We start from the raw sequence: 16,374 nt of genomic DNA on the forward strand, positions 1-16,374 counted from the left end.
CCGTGACAAGTCTCACAAAAACACACATTCACATTTCAAGCTATATTACTTGTCGCATACATACGCACACACAAATATACGCGCCCACGTCCACACACGTACATATATCCACGTTCGCGTACATACACTCACATTCACGTGTATATACACACACGCTAACGTACACACATGTACTTACACACGCGCACACGTACGCACACAAGGACAACGCCACTTCTGCTTTCAAAAGAAATCCACACATGCGCAAAAGACCACCGGAACTAGTATAAAACAAAGAGCAATAACCGGATTCTTCCTTTTAGGACCAGCTCTTTACCAGAGACGTTGGGCTAACCAGTCGCCTCCCTTTCGGAAGGCGCACGCTAACGCGCGTCACGTCCCCTGCAACTATGTATGGGGCACGAGCTAACAGACCGGATGTACACCTTCTCACTCTTTCTTTCTCAATCTACTAATGGACTCTGAGAACACCTTCACGTAGCTGACTTCTAACTGATGTCAACTATCTATCCTCTTGTTTGTCTACATGCTGGACTATCATCCCATTTTCCACTTCATCACTCATTTCTTCTCCCACGCACGAACAAACGATAGTGACCTGAACTTGAGATGAAGACACCTTTCCTTTTCTTGCGACAACACCAGTCGTGCAACGAACATTGGTTACACTCGCGCGGACATATCTAAAACATTCATTCTTTCAACAGTAAATAAGCGACGTTTATCTTATCCATCAATTGAGTTTTTGTTTCCTTCAATCCCATTCGTTTCATTATTTTCTTGTTGCGAGCTAGAGTATTATATAGTGACCCGGCAGACTAATAAGCAGGTTTAAGTCTGGAATAATGAGTGAAGGTCATCGTAAGTTTAACCAAATCAAGTTTGATAACAATAAGTTGCAAGTCCCATTACGTAATCATGACGTCACAGTTTAATTTCTTGGACCAAATCTATTTTTGTCATTTGACTGACTTCACTGTTTGTGCAATTCCTTCCTCTTATTGAATTTGTTTATGTGAAATATTTAGTTTTACAATTTTTAATATGGACATTATTTGGATTATTATTCGGAATACTGTTCTCATTTTGGACGTTAACAGTAATTCGACTAATCCAAATAATAGTGAAATGTTTTATCTAAAAGAATAAACCTGATTTTTAAAGCTTCATAATTTTTAATGAATTGAATACGAAATATAAATTTACAATAGAAATACCCTAAAAGGTTTAAGAATTGACAAATATAATCTAAACTTTATAGGAAAACAATTCGGACATTTTTACACAAGGAACAAAATAATGATTTCACCGTATTACGATGACCTTAAGTTCTTTGTTCTTTAGCAGTTGATTTTTTCTTTAAATAATTTCACGTTTAAATCGTGTTTTCATCTTTTAATTTTGATTCTTTTATATTTTAATTTATTTTATTTCTTAATGAATTGGACACACAAAACAAAAGTTGTATCAATTTACTAAAGAAATCAGAACAAACAAATTTTCTGTTTTGAACACAAAAGATAAGACGGCACTTTTCTCGTATCTAATTTCCTGAATGAAAGGTAAGTTTCTTTTTTTTTAATGCTTAAAAATATCATTTAACAACTTACAAATAATTTTAAATATTGAAATAAGTTTATTTTTTATTGCAATCCAATATGAATGGTAAGTTATTTTTACGCTTTTAAAAATTCGCTTTGAATAACTTTTAAAAATAATCTGAAACAGAAAAGCAGTTTTTTTTGCACCTCAGATATGTTGATTCTTAAAAAAAAATCTTTAACATTAAAAAAAAGTTTATTTTTATTGCAATCTAATAAAAATATTGACTCCGCCATACTTTATAACAAACTTGAATAAAAATATATGAATTGCTGATAAAAAAAAAAAAAATTCCGGTAAATATGAAGAATTATTTCACCCTCGGAAATTAATTTAAAATTACCAGTCTTATAAGTTTTCGAAATCGCTGAAAACGAAATTAACGTTTAAAATTACGGCAAACGAGTAGTTTCAAAGAAATAAAAAAAAATGTTAGTTTAAAAAAAAAATAGGGTATCACTTTTCTGTAATAATTTAACGTAAAATGAGCACCCACTTTGTGGCCATGATTTTTTTTCGGGGGATGGCGGGAAGACTTTCTTTCCACCCTCGGAAAATCCTTTAAAATTACCACTAACTTTTAAAATTCCAGGAAACAAGTAGTTTCCAAGATATGAAGAAATGCAGTCACTTTATGATCACCGTTTGTTTTGTTTTTTTTAACGGAGTAGGAGACTGCCGGTTTGTTTTTCGTTCTTTTTTATATACATTTGGCAGGAGGCGGTTGAAGGGCGGGGGTGTTGTGGCTCTGCCGTCTCTCACCAAATGCAAACAGAATTTTTGTAAAATATTAAACAGTTCTTCTGCTCGGTTAATGTCGGCGTGTTACTTACGTTGAAACGGTAATTAAACTGCATAGAGTAATTCTTCGTATTTACCGATGCTCCTTTAAAATATAGTATTCTATCTGACAATTAGATGTTTTTGTCAAAAATGTGTTTATTTAAGTAAAACTTAGGTGATTTCTAGTAAAATAATAATGTTTACCATAAACAAAATAATTTCATTCAAAGTTGCTTTAAACTGTTTTTTCGATATTTAATTTTTTTTTTTTAATTTTTAAAAACAGTTTCCAATCTATCGATCCGCGCTATTTTTTTTAGATCGTATTTCCAAGTTTAATGAAAGTTTTATGATATGTTTTTTATTCAATTGTAAGGTTAAAGTATAAAATAGGTACAAAACACCCTCCCCTCCCCATGCTAAGAATGGCTTTTTAAATAATAACGTTATTATTTCAGCACGGATCAATAAGTTCAATAGTACCATTTTATTCAATTTTTAAGATTATAGAATAGGTAACACTTTCTTTAATAAAGTTTACATAAAAATGAGCACCTATTTATTGAAAATCACCAATTAACTAAAATTTAATGTAAAAAAATAATTGGTAAATGTTTACAATCGAAGCCACCATAGTTTTAATCCTAAAAAAATGAAAATCTACTTTTTGTTTGCAATTGCGTCTGAAAAGCCATAAAAAAATATCACGACAAATAGAATAAAAAACAGATTATAAATATTTAAGACTTTGTTATATAAATTTAACATGAATTAAGCACCTACTTCCTGCTCACATTTCAATCAACTAGACATGTACTCGTTCGCAGTTTCAAATTTTTGTGGCGGTGAAAGGGAGAGGGAAATCCTTGTATCGATTTTTGTTTTTGATTTTACGAGGGTAGGATTAAAACCTACATGTTTTAAGCTATACTGTACTTCCACCAAACAATTTATTTGTCAGAAAAAGTGATGCACGACATTTATCTGCGACTGTCTGGAAGAGCTTAAGCAAAGAAAATGTTTGTTGGAATGTTGATTCTTTTTATGCTTGAGGTAGCCATTACGTCCGACTCATTTGATTGGATAATTTGGATATAAAAAGTCACATGATCAGACTCGCTTCCCTAGCCCACTCAGATATCCCTGCTTGTCTCGCTTCCCTAGCCCACTCAGATAGTCATGCTAGTCTCACTTCTTATCCCACTCAGTTGAAAAACACCACATAATTAAAAAACTGGAATCTTATCAGCATTCAGATTACATTGTAGGTTCCATCATTTTCATTCCTGTTTTCTAGAACTCAACTGCCGCCATCTAGGCTGCCGGCCTTATAGTCTCTCATTCCAGTGTGTAGTCTCATTGATATGCAAATCACATTAAACCGCATTCCCCTGATACCTAAAGTTCACCTCATAAACCTATAACCAGGCTAGTTTCGCCTCCTAGCCATTAAAATATCCCTGCTAGTCACACTTCCTCGCCCACTCAGATATTCCCGTTAATCTCACTTCCTAGCTCACTCAGAAATCCCTGCTAGTCTCGTTTCCTAACTCATTCAGATATCCCTGTTAGTAACGCTTCCAAGCCCATTCAAATAACCCTACTTTTTCTGATTCCAAGTCCACACAAATATCCCTGCTATTCGTGCTTCCTAGCCCACGATACTTGGCTAGACGCAGCTAGATACATGACGACTCCTCCTTAATACGACAAAACTGAATTACATTTCCAAAATTCTTCATTTTAAAACAAATTTAATTACTTCATTTAAGAGCTAAAACTTTTTTCAGCAGATACAAGCAAATTTCTTTTTTAAATTTCTCATTTAAAAACGACGACTTTTTTCATACAAGTTAACTGAATTGCATAGAAAGTTCTTTTAACAGCAACGATTTTTTTCTTCAAATACAACCAAATTTAAAATATGACCGAATTTCAGCATCACACACTCGAATTGCCATTGTAAGTTCTATAGAATATTTAATTTCCAAATTTTGACTTGCATGTGCAAATAACAAATTCTCTATAGTCCGACAAATAATCACAAGTCCGAGCTTCAAATGCATATTTTACTTCTTAAGAGCATCAATTTTTCCAAAGTCCAGCTTTTGAATATTCATATAAAATCCACAGCATGACTAATTTTCACTTTGACTTTTAAATGTGCATTTTTTTTATTATTACATTTTCACCCCAAACAAGGCACATTGCCACTTTGGTGTAGGGGGCTACTATCAGGGGAAACAACTACTGGGGTACTATGTAGGGATTTGGGCAGCAAGATGTTGGTTCACGTTGCACTTGAACTTCTGCATGTCAGTACAGTTGGGGAAGCAGTGACCTGGAATGGAATTCCAAAGTCTCGCGGTTCTGGGGAAGAAACTTCCGGAGTAGAAAGATCTTTTACATCTAGGGATCTCTACAGTGTGGGGGTGGGATTTTGCAGCTTGTCAGGTCTGTCGAGGGTGTTCACGTCGTGAGGGCACAACTGCTTGCAGTTCATCAGAGCATTCAACATTAAAATACTTGTAGAACAGGCAGAGGGATGCAACGTTTCGTCGATGGGACAAAGGCTGAAGCTTAGATGGCAGTTTAGGGCCTATCAGATTTGCGCCTCTCTTTTGAACCCTGTCAAGGAGCAAGAGACTAGTAGCCGATGCACCAGCCCAAATATGACAGCAATACTCCATACATCGGCGAATGGTTGTCTTATAGAGGTGCAGGATACTTTCGGGTGTTAGTAGTTTTCTAGCACGGTAGAGAGAGCGCACCTTTTTTGCAGCGGCCCTGGCAATGCCCTCGATGTAATTGTTTCAACGAATGTTTCCGGTGATTTAACATTGAACCAAATTATCTACTTGTCTGAAAAAGTGATGGACGACATTTATCTGTAAAGAAAATGTTTATGGCAATGTTGATCTTATTATGCTTGAGGTAGCCATTACGTTCGACTCATTCGATTGGATAACTTGGGTATAATAAGTCACATGATCGGACTGAAGGTGTGGTTAATCATTCCGAAGTTGTTATTAGTGGAAATTAAATGTTTTCTAACATCACCAGACCAATGAGGTTATACTTTTTGTGTTACCTACGGCACAAGTCGCAACAATCCCTTGTGGCAGACCTAAAATAACTGATGCTCTATAGTGGACAAAATACGACATAATTCTAAAAAACTGGAATCTTATCTGCATTGTAAGTTCTATAGAATATTTAATTTTCAAATTTTGACTTGCATGTGCAAATAAAAATATCTCTATAGTCCGACAAATAATCACAAGTCCGAGATTTGAATGCATATTTCACTTCTCAATAGCATCAATTTTTTTCCAAAGTCCAAATTTTGAATACGTATATTAAATCCACAGCATAACACATTTTCACTTTGACTTTTAAATTTGTATTTAACATTCAACAGAATATTTTTAAATACGTTTGTTATATTATGACAATAAAAAAATCCAACGAATTTGCACTTTGACTTTTAAATTTGTATTTAACATTCAACCAAATATTTCTTTAAAATATGTTTGTTGTATGATGACAATAAAAAATTCCAACGTATTTTTTCTTTGGATTTAAAATATGACTTTTAACATTCAACCGAATAATTTTTTAAATACGTTTGTTGTATGATGACAACAAAAAAATCTAACGAATTTTTACTTTGACTTTTAAATTTGCATTTAACATTCAACTAAATATTTTTTTAAATACGTTTGTTGTATGATGACAATAAAAATATCCAACACATTTTCATTTTTAATTTTAAATGTGCGTTTAATATTCAACTGAATAATTTTTTAAATACGTTTGTTGTATGATGATAATAAAAATATCCAACAAATTTTCATTTTGAATTTTAAATGTGCATTTAACATTCAACCGAATAATTTTTTAAATAAGTTTGTTGTATGATGACAATAAAAAAATCAACAAATTTTCACTTTGAATTTTTAATTGTGTATTAATTTGTTAGATGAAAGTACAGAAAAGTTAACATGAAGACTCTAATTCCCAACAACGTAAAAACCGCATCCTTTGTTTATTAATTTCTTAGATAAAAGTACAGAATAGTTAACATGTAGACTCTGATCTCCCAACAGCGTAACAAACGTTTTGTTTATAAAAAATGATTGTAAAAAGCTGCAATCGATATGCTACTCTTATATCACTATCAGCCGGTCACTGAGGTGTATGACCGACAGACGTGTTATAATAAATGTCGTAAAGTGGTCTCGGGGAGACGTAAAGGTGGGCCAGTCATTAGGGTATTTGTATCAAGAAAAGCATACCTGATATGTTGAATGTGCTGTGTTGCTCCCTTTTCTCCCAGGAAACGTCTTGACCTCTTCACCCTTGGTGACGTTCTGACTGGAATTTACAAAATATGTAATACAAAAACTTTTACAATTAAAAACTGGACAATAGGCTTTTCAAAGCTAACTAACCTAACTAGTATAAAGGGAGGCGGTGCTCTCCCCATTTATGGAGAGACAGAATACGCGTCTTCACTTCATGGTGGTCGTGCAGGAAAGAGACAGAAAGATAGCAAGGGAATTATGGGAAGGGATTTCTTTGTATCTATATACATATCAATATATCTCTCTATATATATATATCAATATATATATATTAATATATGTATATCAACATATATATGTATATCAATATATATATGTATATCAATATATATATATATATATATCAATATATATATATATATCAATATATATATATATATGTATATCAACATATATATATGTATATCAATATATATATATATATATATGTATATCAATCTCTCTCTCTCTATATATATATATATATATATATATATATATATGTGTGTGTGTGTGTTTCCTATGTTTTCACTATGATGAATATCATAAAATTCTAGGTGTAACTGTTTCTAAAGTATATGTTAAAAACACCTGTATCGACTCTTTCTGTGTCAAATTATAAAACATGCAATAATTTTCTTCTGTGTATCATATTAAGGTTTGAGTAAACAAGATTTGATAAAAAGACAATATATAAACGATGATACTAAAATATTGAAATTCATTTATTTCTTTTATTTACAGATGTTCCTGTTTGATGATTGTTATAGAAAATTTTTGATATGAACGACAACACATATATGTATGCGAATATGTATATATATCATTATATATTATTACATTTTCATGGATCAGTATGTTTTACTATAGAAAATTATTAATATAAAAGACAACACATATATGTATGCGAATACTACTATTAAAATAATTATTGGAAATAGTGTAGAAAATAACACACACCTTGAAGATAATATTCACATATGCGGTATATGCGCTTAATGTTCAAACGAATGAAAAGCTATAAACAAGATAATCACAATTCACAGAAAAGTGTGCGGTTTTTGAAAAGAAAATATTGTACAATATTCGATTCCATTAAATAGCTTTTCCACAGGTAAAAAAAAATATTGTATTCTTGTGAAGGAGAATATTTTCGAAATAATGCTAAAGTGAAATTCTGTAATATTCATAACAGAATACATAATATTGAACCGGGATAAAGTTTAGTAAAACATGCAAGTACACAGTGAGAAAAGGCCACATTCTTGTGAAGTGTGTGGATATTCTTGTTCTAGAAAATCAGATTTAGTGATACATATGAGAACTCACACTGGCGAAAAACCACATTCTTGTGAAGTGTGTGGGTATTCTTGTTCTCAAAAATATTCTTTAGTGAAACATATGAGAACTCACACTGGGCAAAAGCCACATTCTTGTGAAGTGTGTGGATATTCTTGTTCCAGAAAATCACATTTAGTGACACATATAAGAACTCACACTGGTGAAAAGCCACATTCTTGTGAAGTGTGTGGATATTCTTGTTCTAACAAATCAGCCTTAGTGACACATATGAGAACTCACACAGGGGAAAAAGCCCATGCTTGTGAAGTGTGTGGCTATGCTTGTTCTATAAAATCATATTTAGTTGCACATATGAGGACTCACACTGGCGAAAAACCACATTCTTGTGAAGTGTGTGGCTATTCTTGTTCTACAAAATCAAATTTAGTGATACATATGAGAACTCACACTGGCGAAAAACCACATTCTTGTGAAGTGTGTGGATATTGTTGTTCTCAAAAATATTCTTTAGTGACACATATGAGAACTCACACTGGGGAAAAGCCACATTCTTGTGAAGTGTGTGGATATGCTTGTTCTAGAAAATCACATTTAGTGACACATATTAGAACTCACACTGGAGAAAAACCACATGCCTGTGAAGTGTGTGGATATGCTTGTTCTCAAAAATCAAATTTAGTGACACATATGAGAACTCACACTGGAGAAAAAGGACCTAAAAAATGATCTAAAAACGACATGGTCTCTGAAAGAAATAAACATTATACCGGTTGTGATAGGAGCAACTGGGTTAATAAAAAAGAATCTTCAGAAATACTTAGAAGCAATCCCTGGAAGACCAAGCTGTAACGAAATACAAATAGCAGCCATAAAGGGAACAGCATCTATTCTTAAAAGAGCCCTCGGATATAAATTTAAATCATAACAGAATCAAGTGTTAGCTCCAGGAGGGAGCCCCTTGATCTCTTAATACTTACTGAAGTAAAATAAATAAAAAAAGAGAAAAGCCACATTCTTGTGAAGTTTGTGGATATTCTTGTTCTCAAAAATCACATTTAGTGACACATATGAGAAATCACACTGGGGAGAGATCTTGAATGCCTACTGGAGAGAACTTAAATGCCTACTGGAGAGAACTTGAATGCCTACTAGACACTATCCTCGAGTGTCTAAGGTCTCTCTGTACAGGGGTTTGTCAGAACAATCTTGCATGAGGATGCTTTTTCCATAGAAGTAAACTCTGACCAAATATTCAAAATCACATTTCGTATTCGCAGCCCAAATAAGATCTCCTTACTATGGCCACTCCACAGCTTTTCCGAGGAACGGTGCAAGTTATATTACCTCAAGTAATAGCACGAAGCTGGATACTCCACCAGACTAGATAAGTTCTTGTCCTGGAATCCAGTAAGACCAAGAGACCAACATGAAAGATATACTACAACGTATAAAAATGGTTAATTTGGGAGAGGAAAATTATGTTCTCAATTCTTTACTAACTCAGTGCTTGAGAGATAAAGAACTTAAATGGAGCATTCGAATATCTATGTATCTCATATAGAGTTCAAGTGTTAGCCCCTGGTTGTGGGCCTCTTGATTTCTGAGAACTTCGTCTGAAGTAAAATAAAACAAAAGGGAAAATGTGTTGATATGCTTTTTCTAGAAAATCAGGTTTAGTGACACATATGAGAACTTCTCACTGGAGAAAAACCACATTCTTGTGAAGTGTGTGGATATGCTTGTTCTAGAAAATCAGATTTAGTGACACATATAAGAATACACACCGGGGAAAAAACACATTCTTGTGAAGTGTGTGGATATGCTTGTTCTAGAAAATCAGATTTAGTGACGCATATAAGAATTCACACCGGGGAAAAACATTCTTGTGAAGTGTGTGGATATGCTTGTTCTAGAAAATCAGATTTAGTGACACATATAAGAATTCACACCGGGGAAAAACCACATTCTTGTGAAGTGTGTGGATATTCTTGCTTTAAAAAATCAATGTTATTTGTGCATATGAGAACTCACAGTACAGGACCGTAAAAATGATCTTAAAATGACATGATCTCGTAAACAAATATACATTATACCGGTTGTGATAGGAGCAACTAGCTTAATAAAAAAAAATCTTCAGAAATACTTAGAAGCAATCCTTGGAAGACCAAGCTGTAACGAAATACAAATAGCAGCCATAAAGGGAGCAGCATCTAATCTTAAAAGAGCCCTCGGAGATATATATATATATATATATATATATATATATATATATATATATATATATATATAACAAATATGAGACTGATGTGTGGATATTCTTCTGAAATATGCAAGTCAGTGAAACATGAGAACTTACACTGAGTAAAAACCATTGTCATTTAAAGTGTATGACTATTTTAGTTCTGCACAATTCACATTTAGTGACACGTATGAGCACTTACACTGGAGACATAATTGGCCAAACATTTTGGACACGATTGTCTTACAAATAAGACAGAATCTCTGCTACAAAAATTGCTCCAAAATGGCAAAAAATATATCATAAACTTTCATTGCATACATCTTAAGGAGTGGGCCAACAGATACCAGAAAGGATAGTTTGAAGTAAGTCTATTGTGTTACTATTTTTGATCGTACTATTAGTCGTTCTAGTTCACCCCCACCCTGCTATGGCCGGGATTTAATTTGTCACACATGGAGGCACTCACAAGTAAATGAGAACCACAGTTCACTTCCTATTCCTTCGACCTCTTTTGCTCCGGACAGCCATGGGATGAGCACATATTTTCTGCTTCCCTGTAAACGACGGGGCCACCCCCATTTCTGCCAACACTAGTTAGGATTATCTACGTAGTTCACTGTAATCATTTTAATAGTTTACGTAATAATTGCTCTTAATTCTTTTTGTAAAATATAGTAATATATTTGTGTATAGAAATTAAAAAAAAGTATCTCTCATATGTATTAAAATTGTGTCTTGTCGTGTTATGTCTGCCTTAAATATTGAGATGGTGTGACAGCATCAAGACTCCTATCATTTTGATATCATGTTACAAGCTACCGTTTCGAGGAAATTTAATATGAGTGTAGGTCGCTCATGTTATTGGCCGGCCGATAGTGTCACTATGACAAAACAATCTTTACAGCTATGTACATACGGTGCTATAAAACCTGACATGGTGATATGCGGCATTATATATATATATATATATATATATATATATATATATATATATATATATCGGTATTTTTTCAGGTCAACAAAGGCGAGTAAGCATACCTGATTGGTCCTAGAATTTCAGTTTGGCTTTAAATTTTTGTTGTAAATTCACGTAGTTCATTTGTCAGTTACAAAAGAAGTCGATCGTCCCCAGCAAAGTCCTGACGTCTGATCCAAAACAAATAATTTTTTAAAATATTTTGAGATAAGGTTTTATTTTTTGCGTATTCATTTATTTTCTGACTTTTGTCTGAAAATGGGAGACAAGAAAAGATCACAAAAATTAAATTTCAAAGATTATAAATTCCGACCTTGATCGCCCTTCGGGGATAATGGCGCAATGGATAAAGGCAGTAAATTTCTTCGATTCCAAGTCAGCTTTGCCTGAAGATATCGGTTTCAGTCATACTCAAGAAAGCCAGAGGATTAATGGACAAACAACAGCTATGGAAAGTAGGAATTACTGTGGAATCATTTAGAGAACTTCCGGTCGCGGTTCATCACCTGAAAGAGGATGAGTTGACCAAAACAACAATTACTATGGATTCATTTAGAGAACTTCTGATCGCGCTTCATCACCTGAAAGAGGATGAGTTGACCGAAACAACAATTATGCACATGAAAACAAAAGTGTGTAAAAAATGTATGAAATTTCATGTGAAATGATTAAAAAAAATATAATTTTCTTCGTTTCAATCTATTTTTTTTCATTTGACTTCACTGTTTTGTAAAATTCCTTTCCCTTATTTTACTTATGTAAAATAATCAGTTTATGTAAAATATTCAGTTTATGTAAAATAATCAGTTTATGTAAAAAATATTTTGTAAACATGTTGTAAACACTGTTTTTTTAAATAAAAAATAATATTTCTATTATTTTTTAAACAACATTGATAGTTTATTTTGGAAGTATATTCCATAAAATAAATAAACAACCCACTTTAAAAAGAGAAATTACGAGGTTTTAAATTTTATTCGCAGTTTTCTGTTGGGGGTGTCAAAAATTCCTCCAAATTTCTGATATATGTAGAGATTCTTATAGGATTTTCATCATTACTATATATATATATATATATATATATATATATAAATATATACATATATGCATATATATACATATATATATATGCATATATATACATGTATATATATATACATGTATATATACATATATATATACATATATATACATATATATACATATATATACATATATATATATACATACATATATATATATACATATATATACATACATATACATATATATATACATATATATACATATATATACATATATATATATACATATATATACATATATATACATATATATATATACATAAGTATATACATAAATATATGCACATATATATACATATATATACACATATATATATACATATATATACACATATATATACATATATACATACACATATATACATATATATACATATATATATATACATATATATGCATACATATATATATATATGCATGCATACATATACATATATATTCACATATATATACATATATATATACATATATATATATATATATATATATATATATATATATATATATATATCAGTATGTTTTTCAGGTCAAAGGGGACGAGTGAGCATACCTGAAGGGTTCTAGAATTTCAGTGTGACTTTCAATTTTTGTTGTTTATTCACGTTGTTCATTTGTCAGAGTTACATATTTTGAAGTGACTCGTAAACCACACAAGTCGATCATACCCAGCAAGGTTCTGATTTCTGATAGATTTTTCAGGTCGAGTAATCCAACGACTGATATTTGTTAAGTTTGTGATTTGCTGATGATTTCCTTAGCGAAGATTTGTCGGATGAAATTGAATGACATTTTGTTATATGTACATTTGTTGTCATTGAATGTGAAATCTTTTTCGCAAATTTGTTGGAATATTGCATGGAGTTTTTCTGCTCTGATTTAAAACAAAGGATTATTTTATATTTCGAGATAAGAATTTATATTTTGCGTAATTATTTTTTGCGAATATTTTTGTCTGAAAATGGGAGACCAGAAAACATCACAAAATTAAATTTAAAAGATTATAAATTCCGAGTTCTATAATTTCAGTGTGACTTTCAATTTTTGTTGTTAATTCACCTAGTTCATTTGTAGAGTTGAGTAGTTTGAAATGACTTGTGCACCAGACAAGTCAATCATCCCCAGTAAGGTTCCGTAGAAGGCCAGAGGAATAGTAGGCCGAAACATGGTAAAAAATCAACTATGGAAAGCAGGAATTACTGTGGATAGAGTTACAAAATTCATAATTCATATCCGGTCGCGCTTAATCACCTGAAAAAGGCCAGAGGATTATTCGGCCGAAACAAACCCTATGCACATGATAACAAAAGTCTGTAAAAAAATAAATTATCTAACTTCATCGGAAATGATTCAAAAGTATATTTTTTTCTTTGTTTAAATCTTTTTTTTTTCATTTGACTGACTTCACTGTTTTTTATAATTCCTTCCTCTTATTTGAGTTGTTTATATAAAATATTCAGTTTATGTGAAATATTCAGTTTATGTAAAAAAAAATCAGTTTAAGTGAAATGTTTAGATTTGAAATTTTTTATATGAAAATTATTTGAATTCTTTTGACTACTGTTTGAAATGCCCTCAAAATAGTGTGAGGGGAGGAGGAAAAATAGAACATAATACATTCTCATTTAAGGGGCAGGTAACTCTTTTGGGAGTTATGTCCCTTTGGTTGCAACATTACATTATTCTTATCTTGGATGTTTACATTAGTTCGACTAATCCAAATAATTATGAAATGTTCAGTCTTAAAAAATAAACCTTTTTTATCTCCATATATTTTATTTATTAATGAATTGGACACACATAAGAGAATTGTAACGTGCATCCAGGAGATAAGCGCCCGCGTGTTTGCATGTTGTGTGGGTACGTGGGAGAGACGGGTGAGGGGAAAAAGACTTACCTCGAGACCAGCTCAGCATTACCGACCAAAAATAGAAAAGAAAGACCAAGATGGCGGCCGCCGTCTTTTGTAAATTATGATGTCTCGCAAAGTCACACGAATTCTCGGAATATGCAAATTTAGCCGGCCTAGAACGACGATAAAAGCGGGTGAGGGAAAAGACGTGAGGAGCGACGATTGAGTTGGCTGGGGAATCGTGTGGCTGTTGCTTCTTGTGCCGTGTGAGGATATTTTACCGTTGTTGGAATCCGTGCAGAACCGGTGTAAAAGGATTATTGAATTGCTGCAACATTTATAACATCTTTTCCTGAACTTACCGTGTTAAAGAGAGAGTCGGGCGCCATCTTGAATTTTTCCTTACACATTTCTGTTACAAGAATTTTTCCTGATAAATCGTAACAAGACATTGACAAATGTAATCTAAACCTGATAGGAAAAAAAGGCAAGATTGGAGATTAGGTGGCAAAATACTCTTGATTTCTATATCACATAAAACGAACGAAACTCTGTTATCACCGTTATGTTACTTTGCCAAGAATATATAAATAATGACATCGGTATTTCGGAAGTTTCCAATTTTAAATAAGCAGAACGGTTTTTTCAAAATTAGACAGGAAAACAAATTTTATTTAAAAAAAAAAGAATAAATACTTTATTTATTTTAAACAATATATATACAGAACAATTTTTTTAATTTTAAACTATTTTAAAAGAAAAACATTTTTTTATTTATTTTAAACAATATATATACAGAACTATTTTTTTTTTAATTTAAAATATTTTAAAAAGACAAAAACATTTTATTCATTTTAAATAAAACTTTTTAAAATTTTAAACAATAAGAATAGAACTTTTTATAATTAAAAAAAAATAGAAGCCTTTTTTTAATGTTTTACAATATAAATAGAACTTTTATCATTTCAAACGATAGTACTTTTAGCAGATTTGCCGTTTAGTTGTACAAATAACATGTAATCACTAAAAGGGACTTGTTTGGTAGACACCGATAATATCGCTTAATGTAAGCAGACGTTTTTAGGGAAGGTAATTTGAAGAACACAACACAAAATAACAACAAAAATCTGTTTAACAATTTAAAATATTTATTTGTAACAGAACAGGTCGGACTGCGATAAAGGAAGAAGTCAGTACGGTGTCGTCCCCAGCTTATAGCAGTTATCTCCAGTGGTGGCCGTCGATGCTATTGCAAGATATCCAGAGAAGAGGGGTTTCTTGGCTGAAGATCCGATCCTGACTGACTGACGTTCCCTCAAGACTTTTTATGAAGCAGATGAATCGATGCACTCTCTTAGCTGATAGGTCAGTCAGTGACGGAAAAACTCAGGGGGAGGCATTGATTCATTAGAGAAGATAGTTCTCTGTAACAGCAACATCAACCCCTGCTTAGGCGGGAATCAGAGAGAGAGAGAGAGAGAGAGAGAGGAAGCAAGAGAAATAGTATAATCACTTTATAATTTTTTTATGTGAAAACATTTTCTTGCTGTTTTTTTTTTCTTACTTTTATTTTTGTTTGAAAGAAAATCCAAGCAGAAATTGGACATAGGCATATTATATATGCAGAGTCTTACATAATTTCTTTGGGCAATGTACTCTACGACCACTGCATGTGATGTTTACATAATTGTCTTTGGGTGGAGTACTCACTTCAGGTATATGTGTATTTTGATGATGTGTCTAAGTAAGGGGATGTGAGGCTCGTGTGTTTTTGTGTTCAGAAAGCCTCTCTTTTCTCTGTCAAGAGAGCCAGTTTCTCTTTTACCACTAATATCTAGAGTGAAAAGTTTATAAGTACGTGAAAGCACGTAAAAAAGTAAAGTTAGAGGGGCTTTCACGACGTCCTTTCTGAGAAAAACGTGAGTCAAAAATGAGATATCTTTTGGGACCGATGATCTGATGGTTTGTTCCCTAGTGTGCATCGGTGAGATCTTACTAAAATAAGCTCACAGTCTGTCAACATACACAGCTGAATTGATTGTTGTTAATGTTATCGAGGTCAGTATTTGACCTAACAACGATAGAGGTACTCCATAGACAAATTCGGCTGGAGAGTATCCCAGGTCCTCCTTGATTAATGCACGAAAGCCAAGAAGGACAACTGGTACACATTCGCTCCATCACTGTTG

The 16,374-nt window shown here is 32.5% G+C and overlaps 1 long non-coding RNA gene across 1 annotated transcript; it reads left to right on the top strand.

The window, feature by feature from the left end:
- The first annotated feature begins 1,358 nt into the window (after positions 1-1,358).
- Positions 1,359-9,120, top strand: LOC145270951 (uncharacterized). The gene is made up of 2 exons (XR_013865628.1): positions 1,359-1,562; positions 7,476-9,120. It is a non-coding gene; the product is annotated as an uncharacterized LOC145270951 (long non-coding RNA).
- The last annotated feature ends 7,254 nt before the right edge of the window (positions 9,121-16,374 follow it).

Source organism: Euprymna scolopes, chromosome 46, assembly GCF_053919585.1.
Source record: "Euprymna scolopes isolate OS-2025 chromosome 46, ASM5391958v1, whole genome shotgun sequence".
In the NCBI taxonomy this organism is placed as follows: Eukaryota; Metazoa; Mollusca; class Cephalopoda; order Sepiida; family Sepiolidae; genus Euprymna; species Euprymna scolopes.